The sequence below is a fragment of the Populus nigra genome, chromosome 3 (genome assembly GCF_951802175.1).
Source record: "Populus nigra chromosome 3, ddPopNigr1.1, whole genome shotgun sequence".
In the NCBI taxonomy this organism is placed as follows: domain Eukaryota; kingdom Viridiplantae; phylum Streptophyta; class Magnoliopsida; order Malpighiales; family Salicaceae; genus Populus; species Populus nigra.
In genome coordinates this window covers 12,747,604-12,768,137 of record NC_084854.1, presented here as the reverse complement: position 1 = coordinate 12,768,137, position 20,534 = coordinate 12,747,604, and the positions used below count along the sequence as shown (strand labels likewise).

At 31.6% G+C, this 20,534-nt stretch overlaps 1 long non-coding RNA gene and 1 pseudogene across 1 annotated transcript; one reads left to right on the top strand and one right to left on the bottom strand.

The window, feature by feature from the left end:
• Nucleotides 1-5,934: 5,934 nt before the first annotated feature.
• On the bottom strand, nucleotides 5,935-9,125 carry LOC133687949 (aldehyde dehydrogenase family 2 member C4-like; annotated as a pseudogene).
• Nucleotides 9,126-15,130: 6,005 nt separating this feature from the next.
• LOC133689265 (uncharacterized) lies at nucleotides 15,131-18,264 on the top strand. Its single transcript, XR_009841286.1, has 2 exons — nucleotides 15,131-15,758; nucleotides 17,094-18,264. It is a non-coding gene; the product is annotated as an uncharacterized LOC133689265 (long non-coding RNA).
• The last annotated feature ends 2,270 nt before the right edge of the window (nucleotides 18,265-20,534 follow it).

Sequence of the window (20,534 nt, the reverse complement as noted above, 5' to 3'; positions counted from 1 at the left end):
AAATGGCTAATGTTAAAAAAATATAAAAATATATTTTGCTTTCGTGCATACAACCAAATTCTAAAGATTTTCCATGCATATTTTCTAAGAAATAAAAATATGCATTTTTATCATGTTTTAAAAATACTAAAATGGGTATCATCACTGATTTATGATTATTTATTAAGATTTGACCAAAGTTTCAACAATACCACAAAAGTTAATTTGTTTAATGAATATTCGAGGTAAGAATTTTACAATGTAATGCATATTTTTGATATTAAATTAAATGAATTAATAACAATAAACATTAGGAATTAGTTGTAGCCTTTATTATTTGATAATATAAAATTACATTATAAAGTATATCATTAGGTATTAAAGATACAAAGTAGAAAATAAGTGCAATGCTAAAATTTGGATCTTAGAACAATTAGGATTTAACCTGATACGTAGAGACTCTTTCACAGAGGATTTGCCTTGAACCTTAAATAAAACCAACAAATAGAAACACAACTTAAAAAACAATCAATTAACAATGCATCTTACCATCGATAGGGTGCAATAGGGGTGATGCGTCTTCTCCTTATATAACCAGTCCCTTTACCTAGACTCTTGCAGAACATTAGGTTTCTTAATAACCATGATATTATATGGTGACTTCCTCGCATCATAATTTTATGATTCAACCCAAAATCCCTCGATTTAGGAGGAAGACCTGCCATTCGATGTGGTACAACATGTACAACAACTTCTGGCATGTATCGTAATGCCTTTTTGGAATCCAATTGACATAAACTTTTAACCTTATAGAAAACATGGCCTCTGAAAACTTCTAATAAGATTTTATCTCGATCTAATAGTCAGATCAAAAGTTAAGTTTATTAGCATAAAACTTTACTTTAGAAAATATTATGCCAAAATCCAAATCTTATTGTCAAACCCTTGCGTTGATTGTATCATTATGCCAACCTATGCAAATTCAGAGGGTAAGAATCCTAGAGACTAGACATAAGAAAGAGAAACCCTAAGAAATCTAAAATCAAATTTGGTTAATAAAAGCTCAACACAATGATTACTTGAATTGAGATACCAGAACTATTAGAACGAAACCCCCATCCAACGATTATAAAGAATCATGAAAGATAAGTATAAGAAAAATGTCACGAAGACAATTATTCTTTGATAAGTCAATATAATTTAATGAAGAACAAAAAAATATGAGAATCCTCGCAATCACAAGCACATAATATACGACAACAATAATGAATACCAATCTCAATAATCTGAATTGTATAACTTACAAAAAAGTATACCAATCTCAATAATATGAATTTTAAAACTTACAAAAAAGTATACCAATCTCAATAATATGAATTTTAAAACTTACAAACAAGCACATAGAAAAGCATGATTTTAAATTTGAGACTCCTTTTGACAGATATTGCCAGCAAAAAATTTCTAGAAAAACACCTTTCAAGATAGTCTCAGTCACGGACCGATTTGTCCTCCGTCCATCTGGCTTTGAGATAAGTTGTTCTTCTGGATTTGCTATAAATTCTGAACGGTGAAGATTTGAAACAAATACTTTGTACATAAATTATTCTTCCTAAATAATAGGTTTTCAATTTTCAAGTTACTTCAAATTTATTTTTGATCTAAAGAGATTTAACTATTGGATCTAATCTAAATTTTAGATATGTTGTGTTGAACACAATGATGTATAACTTTACTTTTAGGATTGATTGAATATTGGTTTTGTAGAGAGTTATGGTGGTTTTGAATGTACCGCTTACAAACTCATTATTCACTATTCCAAATCACTAATTACTATTCCAACTCGATACTTTAACAACTTAAGAACTGTTATTCTAGAAGTGAATTTTATTGTTCATCCATAAAATTTTTGTTTAGGGTGGTAAATGTGTTAATAAAGGTTTTAAATAAATAATTTAGTTAAATTGTGAAAAAATTAAAAAGAAAACCATGCTTTCTTTTCATATGATTTTTGGCCAACACTAGTGGGGGAAGGAATTGAGTTGTTGCTATAATTTGTTACGGGAATTATGCTAGACTATGCTAAATAATGTTTTTTAAGATTGGGTGTTAATTAAGTTGTATGAAATTTGAAACAAAGACCTACGAATTATCAATATTAGGTTCAACCAAATGAGTTGCTCATGGTGAAGAACATTTAATTGAGTTCGTATAAAAGGATTAACAAGTTAATGATGGGAAATGTGTTTGTGATTGAATGAAAACATGAGAAAGGTTAAAAGAACACCCATAGATTTCACTATAAATGTTTCAACAAGGAATGAAAGATAATAATATACTATGAAAATGGATAAATTGAATTTTAACTATTGGATTTATCTGAATTTTAGATATGTTGTGCTATACATGATGATGTATAACTTTACTTTTGGCATTGATCGAAAATTAGTTTTGTAGAGAGTTATGATGGTTTGAATGTACCACTTACAAACTCACTATACACTGTTCCAAATCACCGATTACTATTTCAACTTAGTACTTTAACAGCACGGGAGCTGTTACTCTAGAAGTGAATTTTATTGTTTATCTATAAATTTTTTGTTTAGGGTGGTAAATGTGTTAATAAAGGTGTTAAATAAATGAATTTAGTTAAATTGTGAAAAAAATAAAAAGAAAACCATGCTTTCTTTTCATATGATTTTCGGCCAACACCAGTGAGGGAAGGAATTGAGTTATTGCTCTAAATTGTTATGGGAATTGTGCTAAACTATGCTAAAAAATGTGTTTTAAGATTGGGTGTGAATTGAGTTGTATGAAATTTCAAAAAAGAACTTACGAATTATCAATATTAGGTTCAACCAAATGAGTTACTTATGGTGAAGAACACTTAATTAAGTTCATATATAAGGATTAACAAGTTAATGATGGAAAATGTGTTTGTGATTGAATGAAAACATGAGAAAGGTTAAAAAAACACTTACTTATTTCATTATAAATGTTTCGACAAGGAATGAATGATAATAATATACTATGAAAGTGGATGAATCGAATTAAATGAATGCTAATGTGTTCTTAATGTGTAATAGGACAAATTAGTAATAAAAAATTATGAATAAGCTAAAGCGAAACCTAAAGGGGTAGGAATTGAGTATTTTAGCTAATTGATAAAAAATAGTAAAGTAGGAGCTATTTTTTTTGAGTTACGTGTGTAAATGTTGGCTATGTGTTGTGTGGAAATCGATGAACGTGGCTTGAATATGTGAAAGGTTGGAATTTTTTAGGTGTGCATTCATTATATGAATTTCTTTATTATTGGTTTTAAAAACATGAATTAAATGAGAATCAGAATAGGGTTCTTATGATGAATTTTTAAAATATGATGATTTGACCCTTGTAATGCAGGGGATGCTGCAAAAGTAGGTTTCTAGGCCAGAGTATCTATGCGACTAAGAACTCCAGATTGGTGCTTGACACCTTGGCTCTTAAAACTTCTAAAATGATATCTTGATAACATGTTCTGATTTGTGGTATCATTTCATGTCATGAAGTAACTATGTTAGGGAAGTTAGAGATAAGTAATAAGGTAGAATGCCATGTTGCATCAGATGAGATACGAGATATTGAAACACAATATGTATACATATGAGAGATTGAAATAATGTTATTAATGTATGTTTTTGAATAGGATAGATTAAGTGTATAAGTAGAAAAATAAACGGTATTGATTTATAGAACCGAGAGTATACATATACAAGTCAAAATAACAAGATGAATATGTGAGATTAGTATTAAGACTTGGAATGGAACAATGGAATTTATTAGGTAAGACTTTAGTTCGAGCTGGAATATTATGCTGGGTATGATACAAAGGATATATGATGAATATGATATGGAAATTAATAAAAAGAGGTTTGAGATAAGAGAAGATTAGTATGACGATAAGATTATAAGGTGAAAAAGAAAGATAAGACCAAAATTGTATTGGAATGTGTATAAGTATAGTTTGATTAGTCTATCATGAGATGGAGACTAATGATATCAGTGATTATTGTTGATTGAACATAATTGATTAGTCTATCATAAGGTGGAGACTAATGACATTAGTGGCACTGATGACCAAATATAAATCGACTAGTTGCCATGACCGGTGTTAGAAGCATTAGTATGTTTGACTTATCAGAATTAATTGGCAGGCATGAGGATTAGCTGGAGTTATTTGGTATCTACAGGGGAATGACCGTAAATAATATATATTTATATAAGATAATGCTTTGATGTGATTGGGGAACCTAGTGAAGACTTGAGATCTGACGTGAGGTCATCCCCCAAGGAAAATGAATATCTTGGCTATGATCTAGAATGATTGAAACATGTGTGCATGAAGTTTTGATTGAATTTGTTACAGGATGAGTGTTAACACTTAAATGGTGGAATGAGCTCATAATATTTTTTAAAAAAGTGGAGTGAGGTTGTGTATGATGTATTGATATGATGACTAGAATCAATACAATAAGTAATGTGTGGGTAAATGATAAATCCAATTAATGATGCTTTGTGCTTGGAATGTATTGATTTTTAGTAGGATTACATGTAAAATTAGTATGTATTAGTGCTCACCGCTATGTTGTGCTGGAAAATTAATATGAATTGGTGTGTCATGCCGGAACTTAACATCAAGCACCACTCGCCTGGTGAGAAGATTATGGTTTTTCTTAGTTTATTCTACATATGGATATTTGTAAAGTGTAGGACTTTTTAAAATGAAGTTGTTGAATTGATATTCTAGTAAATTTATATGACATCCATTTTTAATGTATTAAGAAACCCCATGTTATATACTCCATGTATTATGCCTGTTAACGATAATAAAATTAAAATGGATAAATGTGATGAGGTTTTGTAGATAAGAGGAAGGTGAGCATGCCTGAGGCTGCCACATGAAGAACAAATTATTATTTGTTATGAGATTCTTACAAGTACATGATAAGATTTTAAAGAAATGTTTGAAAAATTATAAGATAAAAAATAATATAAATGGATATCAAGCACAAGTTTGTAAAACTGAGAAACAAGATAAAAACATTTCTGTAAAAAAAAACATGATATACTAAATATGATAGCATGGAAATTAAGGGCATTACATAAATAGTTCTAGAATTATAAGTAAACAAATAACATAACTTGCATAACAAATTCTAACATGTATTGTAATGTCTTCCTGAAATCTGATTGACGTACATGTTAATTCTATAAAAAACATAGTCTTTTAATGCTTTTGGTAACATTTCAAATTGATTCAATAGTCGAATTAAATATTATGTTTGTGAATATAAAACTGCATATAATGAAATATTAAGCTAAAAAATAAATTTGATTGTCCAACTCTTGCATGAATTGTATTAGGTATTCTATAGTAGCAAAATAAAATAAAATAATTGTGAGCTCAAAATTTAATGCATATATTTAATAAAATAAAATAAGGATTACATACACCAATAAATGTTAAAAATAGTAAATGATCATTAAAGACCAATCCTCACTATCTAATCTATTTTTTTTAGCAAGATTAGAAGTAAAAAACACCTTAATGAAAACTAAACACCTTAATTACATACACCAGTTATATTAATGCTCGACTTGGTAAACTTAATTCAATTTTCTTGAATAAACTTAATTAAAACTTTGGGGATCAAAATTGATGTTGGGACAAATTACAACCTCTTTTTCTTCTTTTTTTTTTAATTGTAGTTGAGGCATGTTATTACTTTTTTTATCCCTAAAGTTTTTTATTTTTTCTTTTTTAGCCCTTATATTCTTAGATTTTTATGTTTTAGTCTAGAACTTTATTTAGTTTACATATTAATCTCTAGTTTAGAGAGAGGGGTCGCCGGAAAATGGAAAAAAAAAAAAAAGTTATTGGTGTTTACCAAGTCGAGCATTAATATAACTGGACAGTCCTTATCAAATGCCAAATGACAATTGATCCAAATGATCCCTGCACGAATGGATCTCGAGGCTGTATTAGCCTCGTCCAAATCCTTGGTCACAATGCCTGCAGCGAGGCCATATGCTGTATCGTTAGCCCTCTTAATTGCCTCCGCCACGCTTCTGTAATTCGGTGGTTACATGGTCTTAATAACTAAAAAAAAAATCGGTGAAAACTGGTGGCTCAATGTAATATCTCTTTTCATACAAAGGCTTACCTCCTGTTAACAAAGTCGCTCCTTCTCTCTTTCCAAGTTCAATATAAGAGAGAATTTTGTCAGGCTGCCGCTTATCAACCTGCCACCGGATAAATCACGGGTGGAGTAGCTTTTGAGAAACCGTGTACCTCTGATATGGGAGACCGAGCTAGCTACCATGTCCTACAAGAGCACTCATCACTCGTCGTCTAAGCATGTAGGAGCTGTCAGCATGGGTTATGTATGATTCAAATAACAGTGTTCTTTCTCTCCATGCGAGTATTTGAAATTGGGATAAATTTTTTCTTTGCTAACTAACTATATTTGGTGTTTTACTCAGTCTAGATATCCAAGTCTTAAACTGATTAACTTGCTGTCACGACATAAAAACCCATCCATGATCTCCTCAATTCTTACCTGCGGTCCTTGACGAACTCGAGGATCAAAAGGATCCCCGACAACCCAATCTTTCACCTTCACAACCAACTTGTTAACAAATTCATCATAAATTCCCTCCTGAACGTAAACGCGCGAACTCGCCACACAAATTTCTCCCTGAAATAAACACACACACCAGCACGCATATATATTAAAACTGTCATTAATTAAACTGAGTTTTGACCAAATTAGATTCCCTAAATGGAAGTAAATCAGAAAACTGAAAGCATGTAGTATCTAACCTTGTTAGACAGGATGCCAGACAGAGCAAGATCAGCAGCTTTATTTACATCAGCATCATCAAAAATGAGCAGAGGTGATTTACCACCCAATTCAAGTGAAATTAATTTCAAATTGCTTTCTGCAGCAGCCTTCATTACTTGACGTCCAATTTCTGTCGACCCAGTAAAACTTACCTGAAATAGCAATGACACGTTTAGTTATAAACTGCAGTAGCATTTTTCTAATTTCATTCAGCAAATAAAATCTGACCTCACCTTATCAATATCCATATGAGAGGCAATGGCAGCACCGGCTGTTGGTCCATGTCCAGTTATAATATTGAGAACTCCATCAGGAATGCCAGCCTGTTTACAGTATCAAAAATACAAAAAGAAAGAAAAACAGAAGACAATAATTAAAGGGCACCACAATTCTGTGAATATATCAACTAGCTAGCTTCATATATCGACAGACAAGAATATACATATATCTCGATTAATCCTAACCATCCAGATTAATAACTTGAGGTTACCTGCTTAGCAAGATGAGCATAGAAGAGAGCCGAAAGAGGTGTCTGCTCAGCAGGCTTGATAACCAAGGTGCACCCGGCAGCTAAGGCTGGACTGGCCTTCATGAAGAATATGAATCTAGGAAAATTCCAGGGAATGATGTGCCCTACAACACCAACGGGTTCACGCAGGGTGTACCCTTGCAACTCACGAGACATTTTCAGCACCTCTCCGTGAATTTTATCTGCTGGTACCCGCATAGTAACGAAGAGAATTTGCTGCCGAAGGGATGTCGAAATCTTTGCCAAAACTGAATAGCTTTCCAGCATCAATAGTGTCTAATGCCGCTAATTCTTCTACATTTTGGTCAATTAAATCTGCAAATTCCATCATGATCCTTCCCCTTGCCTGGATCACCATTCAATAAAAAGTGTTATATCTACACTGAGTTTAGATCTAATACACCTTGCATGACTACTAGTTAGAGATTGATATTTAACGATGACAACAAGCCACTTAATCAATTAAACCTCTATATTCTATGTTCTTGCATTTATAAATCATTTATATTCTTAGTGTCCGTATTAATTAAATCATGACAAAGTATTTATTAGGAACAGAACATGATCGTTTGTCCAAATTAATCTGGTAGGAAGGACTAGCATATATGCAAATGATATTTCAGTCATAGTATGAAGTGATTGCAGAATAACTCAACTGCCAACCCAAGCTATTAAAAACACCAAATGGCCTTGAAACCAAGCATTAACATGGACACATGAGCAGACTATGGTGCGAATCGGTACCAAAATGTTATTTGACTCATTTTAATGACATCCTAATTAAACATAAAGTTGAGCATATTCTCGTATATTTATTAAAGGGAAATAGAAGCATGTACGGCGCCAGACAAGCGGGGCCATGGACCACTGTCAAAAGCATAACGGGCAGCCTTCACAGCTAAATCAACATCCTCTGTATCTCCTTCGGTAATTCTCGTTATGACATCTCCTGTTCTAGGGTCTATGGTCTCAAATGTTTTTCCTTAAAAAAGAAACGTAATGATGGTGACAAAGCTTGCAGTGAAATAAAGTGCATTTTAATTATTTGATCCATTCTCTTGTGTTTGTCCTGGTCAGCTAGTTTTACTACTAAAAAAAAAAACAGAAGAAATGGCTGTATATAACAAACCAAACCATGTTTAAACTGACAACTCTGCCTCCTGTTTAGATCGAGTCAGCCAGTCTCATGTGAATGCTATAATCTCTTAGATAATATATATATATATATGTTACTGGATAGATACAGGTCTTTAGGATTCTCAATCTTTGTATCGATCGGACATGACGGGTCTGGTCCTAAAACAAAATATAGGCAGCACAGCCACACACCTTTACAACACATGTAAAATGGAATGTCTGTAAGGAGTTCCTGACCGACATTAAATGATAATAGGAAAAATCCATGGCTATCTAACGCGTAAAAAGCTTATTAAAACGAAGAACTGATCAAGTATAAGCAATTAGCATATATTAGGAAAGAGAGCACAGTACCAGAAATGGAATCAACAAATTGTATATTGATGAATAATAGCTTGTTGAACTTGATGGTTGGAATCTTGATACAAGACTCTGAGTCGAAGCTTCCTTTCATGTAGCTACTTATCGTTTCTCTCAGCCGTTACAAACTCATGATAATATTGAAGGGACATAAGCGTGTTTCTTTTTTATAAACACCAAATTTGTGACCTCAGCTTCACGCAGCTTGAGCCTTCTTTTCTACGGAGTCAAAGATGCCACCTGCAACTCATACGTCTGTGCGGGTTATCTATTTGGAAGTCGTAGCTAGTATTTTTAACACATCAAATTTGTATGAAACCGTAAAAATTCACGATGATTGTGTGCTATGTAAGTATGTGTAAGAAATTTACGTCAATTTTAAGTGTCACAACCTACATGATTACAGGGACTTCATAAATTAAAATAGTAGGAATGATTGGAAAATTAGGATGGTCACCTAATAATTTTTTTAAAAAAAACAAAATTCAACATCCTAAAAACTAACACTAGTTCTAGAAATTCAAGGTAATAGGTTTGTTATATTTAAAGAAAAAACAAAATTACCCTTACTTACCATATCATTTTATATGAAATGTTACCCTTTACCAAGTGTTTTTATCTTAAATTTATCTTTTTAATTACTATTAAATTTCTTAATTCATTTTATAATTTAGTCATAATATTGGCCCCCCAGAATAAAAGACTTATCAATTTAAGATATTTGTGTTTAAATAAATATTTATTCCTAGGATTTGATTATTCGAGAAAATACTATTTCCATTCTTAAGAATATGAAACTCATAATTTGAGTATTTATTAAAAAAAAGATTAACATTAGTCCCAAGAACACCATACTCTTTTTTTTTTTTAAATAACATCGATCTCTTGACTAGGAGACTCGTCGAAAGATGTTCTTTTTAAGTCCTAATCATGAAAGTACCAATATTTGGTATTGACATAAAAAAAAGTTGGCCCCTAAAAAAAAGACTTGTTAATTTAAAGTTTTTTTTTTCTTATGAAAAATTTGATGTATGATAAATGCTTTGAAAATAAAAATATAAATACTTAGAGAATAAGAAAAATAAGGAACCCCTTACATGGGTGGTTTAGATGGTATATATAGCATCTAGACTTTATTATGTTACTTGAATGGAGGAGTTAGAACATCATCTCCTCTTAATAGCATTAACGATGAATAAATTTCTTTTACATAATATTAATGAGGGATAGATATCCCTTACAAAATATTAATATTGATGGAAATATAGTAAGCCTTTTAAGAGACTTTTATGCACCTAGGGATGTAGGGAGATGTTAAAAAGCATAAGAATAAAAAAACAAATCATCATGACCTAAAAAGAGATCTAAAAGGATTATCAAATCCATATATATTTGGAGTTGAAATGATTCTAAACCCAAGGGTGATGGGTCTGAAAGCTTGTCAGACACATATTTACATGGGCTCAGTGTATAACTAAACCTAAGAATATTGGGTTTGGTATCTCACCAGACCTGTATGTACTTGGGCTTAGCACATAACTGAACCAAAAGATATCAGGTCTAACATCTAACCTGACCCACATGCATTTGGGTTCAACATGTAGTTGAGCCTAATGGTATTAGTTCGGCATCTTACCAGACCCACATGTACTTAGTCTCAGTGCGTAGCTGAAATCAAAGGTGTTGGATCAGGTATCTCGCTAGACCCAAGTGTACTTGGGCTTTATGTGTATGTAGCTGAACCCAAGGGTGTTGGGTTTAACATCTCGCCAAACTCATATGTACTAGGGTTCAACGCGTAGCTGAACCCAATAATATTGGGTTTGGAACCTCTATAAACCTACATGTACTTAGGCTCAGTACGTAGCTGAAACCAAGAGTATAGGATCTAGAAGCAAGTGAGACTTATATGTACTTGGGCTCAACATATAGCTGAACCTAAGAGTGTTGGGTTTGGAAGCAAGCTAGACCTATGCCATTTGAGCTTGACATTTGGTTACACTTAGATATGTTGGGTTATTACCTTACCTTTGACCGTTTTAATCATGAATTTTTAAGCAAACATATTATACATATAAATATAATGATCCACCACACACAATATAATATTTTTTGAGATTTTATTATAAACAAAACATAAAATTAATGTTGGAATCTTAAATTTCAGTCATGAAAATCCTGCAATCCTTGAACCAAAAGTCACTAACAATTACACCCTAGCTCAGTTGTCAAACATGACCTAAATGATAATTCGTTTCATTAGGTTATTAATTCAATAATGATAGTTGATTAGTAAGTCAATAAATATAAATAAAGATAAAAACAAATATTGTCAAAAATATAAATACTCTAATATTTTAAATCTATCTAGTTCAATTGGTGTCTAGTTATCGAGTTTACTTGAAACATGCCTAGCTTTTTTATAAAAAGCCAACTAATATGATTTGGTTTCATGGTTGTTGTTATCATACCAACAAACTTGAATATCATTTGGTTACTTTTCCGGACAGAAAAGACAGAGATAATGAAAACAAATGAGACAAGACAGAAAAGGAGACTGAGACAGAATTGTATCTGGTAGTGATGTACAAGACAAAATGACTATTTTTATATTTTGTTTGGTTATGATGGAAAAGACAAAACAAAATATGAAAAAAGTCTATTTTACTCTTAATATGTATTGTTGTCAAATTTACATATTTTAAAAAATAATTTGATATTTATTTTTTACTTTAGTTTATATTGAGTGTTGAAATTAATAATATTATAATAACTCTAGTTACAAGACTAAGACTGCCTTTATGGGTTGACCCGGGACCTAGATTAGTTCAAGTTTAAGCTTCATTGTTCATATAAAGGACTAAAAAATAAAACATTGAGAAAATACATGACTAATTTCAAATTCATGAAAATTTTCATTTCGATACAAACATTTTTTTTTCAGTCCCTGAGTTTGAGAGAGAAAAAAAAAGTTAAAAAATAGTGAAAGAGAGAGAAAGTTATTGATTATCACTATTTCAACAACTAAAATGGCCAAGTTTGGTGTTAGAGTTATATTTGACAAGATGAGTTTGATGGCGATGATATGTTTTTTCCTTTAGATTAACTAATATACTAAAATATCCAGGGTATAATCCTAGTTGTGTTCATTTTTCATATAAACAGTGAAGTAGTTGGAGTTTTTTTTTGTTTCCAATTTTCAAACTTTTTCCCCTTGCAATTAAATACGTTTATAACCTAATTAGATAGAATTATACTTTAAATTATGGGAAAAAAAACCAAATTAAAATATAGACGATTGAAAAGTAAAACACGGAGAAAATACATGACTCATTCCAAATTCATAACAACTTTTATTTTGGTCCAAAAGTTTATTTTGCTCACTCTTAATCTTTGGATTTGAGAGAGAATACAGAAAGTCATTGGAAAAATAGTGAAAGAGAAAAAGAGTTGTTAATTGTCCAGATTTCAACAATCAAAATGGCTTAACTTGTGTTAAAGGGTTTTATTTGATGGAGTTTGATGGTGGTGGTTTTTTTTCTCTAAACATAACAGGAATGACAAATCAGGTTTATTTTTATGTTCGGAATTCAATTGTTTTTTTTTTATATAGATAATTTTGAGGTGTGTTGGGTGGATTATATTGGTTTTATGATGTTATTGTGTTTTTTTGGTGAAAATTGCTTGAAAAAAAAATTTTAGGCCAAAAAACTCATCATTTGATTTTTGACCACCACAGTGGTGTCAAGATTCAGGGCACTAATTAGTGACAGCTCATCTACCACTTGAAGTGACCTGTTGTTTACTTATTTTTTTAAAAAATGTATAACATGCCATCGATGTTTTAGGAAAAAAAACATAGGCGCGCATGGGCTTCTTAATTTAATCTAGGCCCACACGTTTTAAAAAAATATCATTTAATTTTTAATTTATTTTCAAATAAGAATATATCAATCTTTTTATAATATTACCAAAAAAAATTTATAGCCTATCATTATTTTTTTAAAAAAACTTTATGTAATTGTTTTCATAGTAGCGCATATTTTTTTTATTATCATTTAACTAGACAACAAGGTTTATATTTATCTTATAGGAGAAAAATTAGTCAAACAAACTTTTTATACAAACATACATGCCAGATGTTGTTTTAAATAAAGAGTAAATCACTTAAAATACATTGGATCCATATTTTACCATTTAAAGTAAATGGGTAATGCATCAATGTATATAAAAACAATTAGTAAAAAACTATTTATTTATATAAATCACTTTAGAAGAAATCTTAAAAATTATTTATTTATTCATTAAAAAAGAATGACACAATTTCTTTTTTTCTCTATCCTTTTAAAAAGAGCAAATGTTGAATTAAAGAAATGATACAAAGAAAACAAACAAATAAGCTGAAACCAAAAATTATCATAAGAAGTAGGGGTGAACCAAAAGAATGAAAAACTGATTAAACTGATAAAACTAAAAAAATCAAACCATAGAAAAAAACTCGATCAAACCAATTAGAATATTTAGAAAAACTTCCAATACGGTTCAATTTCGGTTTTGTAATGCTGAAATTGATAAACCCCAACAAAACCGAACCGGTTCAGAATAAAAAAAAATAATACTATAAATAAATAAAATACTTTCCATTATAATAACCTTAGCAGCCACCCCTCCCCGTAGAGTCTCTAACCCCGGGCTTAATTTTTTACGTTCAATAACAAGTTAAAAAAAGCCCATTGCTCTAACCCCCCCTTTGCCTAGCCTCCCTGGTACAATTGTATTCTTCCCAACACTTTTCTCTATGTGAAACAGCTGGAATGCACCTCCAGGCTCCATCCCCGTTTCTTTTCACTTCTGTCATCGTTGCCTTTCTTGGCAAATCCTGCAAGAATCAAAAACACAAACCCTCCTCTTCTTTTTTCGTATCATTCTCCAAACTCAAAAGGGTGGTGGACAGGTGGTCATTATATTACCTGTTTTTAGGTGGATCTGGGGATTGATTCCACAACTGGACATATCTAAGCCAATTAGATTTCTTCTTATGATCGTTGTTGTTAATGTTGCTGTTAATCTTGTTTATCTTATTATTATTCTATGATTATTGTTCCTGATGATCATTATCATCATGATCATGATCATTTTCTTTTTGGATATGAAACTCTGATTGTTGTTGTTGTTGTTCAGCAGATATGGATTAGAGGCGCTCATTTTACTTGAATTTGACTGGACATTCATCACACACAATAATCGTGTATAGATTTTTTTTGTTTTTTAATATAAAAATCTGAACCAAAACTGGTTGGTTGGACGATTTTAATTTATTTATTTATTTTTATAAAATTTTAATTTGATTGTTTTTATAAGTAAAAATTTAATCAAACTGAAAATAATAACCTCTGACCACAAGCTAAAGCTAACGTCAGTAATAGCATCTGTCAATTAAAATGAGATTTACAACAAATTAGTAACATGAGTCTCTCACTTCAAGAGAAAGTAAACAGTCTACAAATCCCTGCTTTCTGAAGTGATGTCATACTTTTAGAGATAATATTTTCCCGCCGCGGGGACCCAACGGCAGCATTATATGTCATGCAACACTAGAATGGTACTCACAACTAAGATCTGGCTCATACAAGTTAGAGTAAGGTGAGTGCAGAGACATCAATGGTTTGAGAGCTATATACTCGATATTTAATAGCTTCTGATATATCTCATTTAACAGTAACGATAGTCATAATTCAATTTTTTAATTTCCAAAAAATATATATTAATAAAAAAGATAAATTAAAAATAAATTTGAGAATTGAGTCATGACAACACAAATTTAAAATTTAAGAACTAATAAAGAGGAAATTATAAAGTTGGAAGTCAATTTGGCTAAAACTTGAAAGAATTGATGAGTTTAAGGACTTAATTAAACTTTGAAATTAGTTTAATTAATGAAATCAGGAGCTTAATTAAAGAAATATCAAAGTTTAAGGCCAATTTAGGTCAAAATTGCAAGAAATTAAATTTCAAAGACTGAAGTGAATAGGCGTTGATATTATATGGGGGTTAATTGATTTTCCAGGGGTAATTTTAAAATAATTAAAAGTTATCAATTAAAGACTGAATTGATTAAACTAAAAACTAAAGACTAGTTTGTAAATAATGCTGAAATCCAGGGGTAAAATTAAAAAAACAAGAAGATTTCCATGAATAAGAGTTCAATTGCAAAATTTCAGAATTTCATGGAGCAAATTGAAGACGCCGTTTTGGAATCCATTGTTCATCCTCTTCCTTCTTTCAGCAAAGGAACCCGTTTGCAAAATAAACAACACCAATGGCCTCTGTCAGACCTCATCATCTCACCAAATGCAAGCCAGAATGCAGACCAAATGGTCCACTATAAATCCCCAATTGGCTCAGCTCACAGCGCCTCCACAATGCGCCTCTGGTGTCAAGAAAACCCATCACCAACAGGCCAACAATGGCAGGACTGTTGGTGTCCCAATCCCATCAAACTCGGGGCCAATTTTTATCTTCGCACAAGATCACAATCCCAAGAAGATAAGGGTTGAGTTTCTCTCAAGGTGGCCTATAAAAGCAGAGGACGCAGAGAGACTGGAGGATGAAAAAAAAAACACAAGAAAAGAAAATAGAGAAGCCAAGGAGACCCTTAACCTTCCCTTACAGCAGATTGCTGACCCAACCACAGAAAAAAACCCAAAGGAACAGAGAGAGAGCCAGAGAAGATCTAGAGAGCAGAAGCAAACCCAAAACCAGAGAGAAGGACGATTAGAGAGAAACAGACAAAACAAAAACGGAATAAGGAGTATTGCCCAATCCAGCACCACCTCAAGTCTTCGTCCTTAAACAACGTCTGAAGCAGATAAGTAATTCTTCTTCCCCCGCTCAAGAATTTTAATTACCCTGTAGTTTAGGAGATTTTAAATTGTGATCCGTATTGATTATTGTTAGAAATTAAAATTTTGGATAATTTACAGTTTTAACAATTTAGCTTTGAAGAAATTATTTAAAATTAAAAATAATATTTAATTTTTATATAATTTTTATAAAAATTCTAAATAACTTTATATATGTATAATAGTATTCTTGGAACTCTAATTTTTTTTTTAATTTATAGTTTTCGCTACGTGTATGTGTTTTGGAAAACTCAACAATATATACATTAACAATCCCTTTCTCGAGAATCTTTTGATTTACACATTTAAACATTGAGTGTGTTTACTCTGTTAAATCATATTTGTTCTCAATAATATAATAATTGATTATTTAAATGGGATTTGAAACACCTTTTCAATTTTTATTCCAACCTGCAAAAAGTATCTCACAATCAATGCTATTTGAGAACGTGTAAGATATATTTTTTTTCTAAATCACTTAGGGTCATAAATTCTTTATTGATCACTCAAATATCTTTATATAGTTCATATTATACATAATATTTATTCATTTGTTATTCTTGATTAAGACAATGTGTAATTAAGATAAAAAAATAATATTTTTTATATAAAATAACTTAATAATCTCAAGTCTAAAGATCATTTACACAACTATTACATGAGATTTTCACAAACACGAGTGATCTCTCCATATAGAATGTTCATGCAGATTATTTCAATGTACTTATTACTTACAAGAACTTACATTTTAGTTATACGTATCTTTCATATCCCAGCTAAAGAAAATAATTATTTTTTTTTATAAAAAAAATACATATTATATACCAATTTCAATTGCTTTAATTAATTTTCAATTTTAATAGAGTATCGAATAAGAATATTTAGGAATAATGTTTTGATACAATGGAAACCCTTATAATTATAAACACTTTATAATTTTCGTTACAAATCATTTTTATTCCAAAAACTTTGTTTTTAGTCTAGACTTCTTAATCAAATATAAATTAATATAAAAAATAAAGAATGTCTTTATAAATAAAATAATAATAATATGTTTTTATATAAATAAATCAATATCAAATATAACTGATTGAATATAGAACTTGTACACTAAAATATCAATGATGTAATTTTTCCAATCATGAAAATGAATTTCAATGAAAAGAAAAACACAGAAAATGCCCACTTCCATATTTTATCTGATAAAGGTCAAGAGTTGGTCCTAGAAAGGGCAGAGCCAGAGTAAGTTGTTTGCTTCCTCGAATTTGATTGAGCCGTTTTGGGTTTCACTCCTTTTTTTCTCAGATATGGAATCGTGGATAATGGCACCGTCTCACAGTTTTGCAATAGTCAAAGAGACCAAGTGAAAGTGGTTAAAGAATCTGACAACTATGCAAGCATCCGCATTGTCCAATTTCATACAAAACCTCAGCCTAATCCCAAACTCCACCCACAAAGCTAACCATACCATATTATCGAAACAAACAATTTTCTTTGCCAATCAAAACCAAGCAAATTTCTAAAGAAAAAAGAAAGTACAAACCATTGGCTCGAATTGGACCCTTCCACTTGAGACACAACAAGCTGCATGCATGAATCGGGCTCATCATGCATAGCCACATGGCATCTTTATGCCACGTTTCAGCTAGAAGCTAGCTCCTGACTTCTCTGGTGAATAGTTTTTGGCCGCTTCCCTTTTGCATTTGCGGCTTCGTTATCTTGTTAGGCCGTTTGTTTTTTGATCAGTGAAGGTGGTGTGGTTTCATGAGCCAAAGCATGCAGCTTACTCAGGTTAGCTTACTCAGGTTAGTGATAACCCACGAATGGAAGAAATGAAAGAGCAAACCCTCTCCGGGAAGGAATTATCAACCTACAACTCCTTTACACCTTTTATTTAGGCTTCCTTTCTTTACTTATAAAATCTCACACTCCACGGATTCTTTCCTTTTCTTTTGATCAAGCTCTCTCTTCACAATAAAAATACCTACTACAATCTTAACCAGAAGAAAGGTTAGAAGGACAAATGTGTCACCCTGGTGTGCTTTCGGTTAGCCAAAGGAACTTGGTGGTGTATCAAAGAAGGCTCGTTTTGCAAGCAGTTGAGACAGAAACTGCACATGCACGAACAGAGGTGGCTGCTGGTGGCGGAAGTGCTATTTCTAGATCGATAAACAAGTGTTTGTGTTCACCCACAAGGCACCCAGGATCCTTCAGGTGCAGGCACCACCGTTCTGATTATGTGTGGAGTGGGAGAATAACAAGAAAGAAGCAACTCCTTGAAAAGGTATGATGTAAGTGTATAAACTGTGAAAGAGAATTTAAAGTTTTTACCGCTTGTTTCTAATGAATTTCGTTTTCATCAACTGCTCCAGTTTCGAACTGGGTTGCGTAACAGAACCAACAGCGAAACATGAAAATGGAATCCGTTGAGGGTTCATTTTTTATAACTAGTCTCTAAATCTCTCCTGTTTTTCTTCGTTTGTCTCCATTTGACATTACGTAACTCCAGAACTTTCTTCTTTTTTTATTCAAGAAGAAAAGTTAGGAACCTGGTAAAGGGAACTTGAAAAAGAACGGCTTTCTTGCAAAGAATAATTAATCGAATAATCTTGTCATCAAGTCGATGATGGGGATCCAGATATTTTTTAACGTGGCATCGTATAGAAGACACGATAAGTTTAATTCAGTAGGTTTACACTCTCTGCTTTGCTTTGGTAAATTCTATTCTATAATAAACCTTATCAACAAAAAATTGGGTTATCGATTCCATTTCATCCCTATACTACCACAACATGTTTAATTAAGTCCTCCTATCAGTTAAGATATAATAAGTGTTTGGAGGCTTAACCATTGTATTAGTCATCCTCTCTATATATTTATATAATTAGAGTTCTGTATAATATTAAGAGTGTAATACCCTACACATGATTTGTGCTATAAGCTATACAAGGTAAACATAATTTTCTATATTTGTATCTTATAATTCAATAGAGTATTTTCTATAATATACCCCTCTAACTGAAGATGGAGCTCCCAAGCTTCGATAAAAAATAAACAAAGATATCAAAAGAAAGCAATTTAGTAAGAACAAAAACAGATTGATTCTTAGAAGGAATGAAATGAACTTGACTCTTCTACTTGGTAACTCTATTATGAACAAAATGATAGTCTTCCTCGACATGCTAGTGTGAGCATGAAAAACTTGATTGACTTATAGATTAAGTAGCACCATAGTCTAGTTATAGAAACACTAGGAAACTGAAGCTCTATAAGCAGAGAGCGAATCCATAAAATTTCAACAATACCATCAGTTAAGGCTTTATATTCAGCTTTAGTAGAAGAATGAGCAATAATTTATTGTTTTCTTGATTTCCATGAGATAAGAGTAGTACCAAGAAACCCAGGATACCCATTTATAGATTTCCAATCATCAATATTGGCAGCCCAATCAGCATTAGTGAAACCATGAAGAGATAGAGATAAACTATAAGTGATGTGTAGGACATAGGAAACCATGGCCTCTAAATAGCGCAAAATATGCTTGACGACAGCCTAACGAGATTTAGTGGGGGAATACATAAACTAACACACTTTATTTACAACATAGCACAAATCAAGCCTTGTGAAGGTAAGATACTAAAAAGCACTAACAATTTGTTTATAGCGTGTAGAGCCAAAGTACAAACTACCAGATAACATGGCCAACTTTGAAGAAAAAAGAGATATTGGAGTATTATAGGCTTACAAGAAAACATATATGCTCTGTAAAGAATATCAAGAGCATATTTATGTTGAGTGATTATAAGTTCTATAGATGTTCGTTTAACTTCAATGCCTAAAAAATAATAAATGGAGCAGAGGTCTTCCTGAAGCTTGAACTTTAAGCTTAGTAACAAAATTAGTTTGGTAAGTGAAGTCGATTTACTACCTGTAAGTAAGATGTATAGGATAAATAAACACATACACAAGCAGATAGACAGTATCACCAACCATAAATAGGATAAATAAAGACGTCTCAACCTCAAAGACACAAAATCATATGGATAACATATAGTCACTCAATTGGTTATACCAAGCCCAAAGAACTTGTTTCAAATCATATAATGATTTATACAAATGACACATATGAGATGCTAAAGTATGATGAGTAAAGCTTGATGGTTGCTCCATATAAACCTCTTCTTGAAAGATCTTATTCAAGAAAGTAACATCTAGTTGATTGATCTTCCAATTTCGAGAAACAGTAGTAGTAAGTACTAACCAAACTATAGTGACTTTAACCACAAGACTAAATGTTTCTGAATAATCAATTACCTCCTGCTGAGTAAAATCTCTAGCAACCAAACAAGTTTTATAACACTCAACACTACCATCAACTCACATTTTAATTTTGTATAACCAGCGACTACTAATAACATCATGGAGCGATGAGGATTTATGTTACTCGTTTTTTACCCCACAAAAAATAAAGAAAAGAGAGAAGAATAGATAAAAAAAATTCCAAAATATATGAGAATATACATGAACAAAGCCCATAAGATTGTCTAAGATGGCGGTGAAGGATCAAAATGACAAATGGAAAAGATAGAGAACTAGAATGTATAAGATTGACAAAATTAGCAACTCAATTTTGATTGATAAAAGATCCATTAGGTGAAAATATTTATATTTAAGGTAAAGAAATACAAATTTGAATGAGTATGGATTCAATGAGGATTTTAAAAGCGTTAATTAATTTTATTAAGG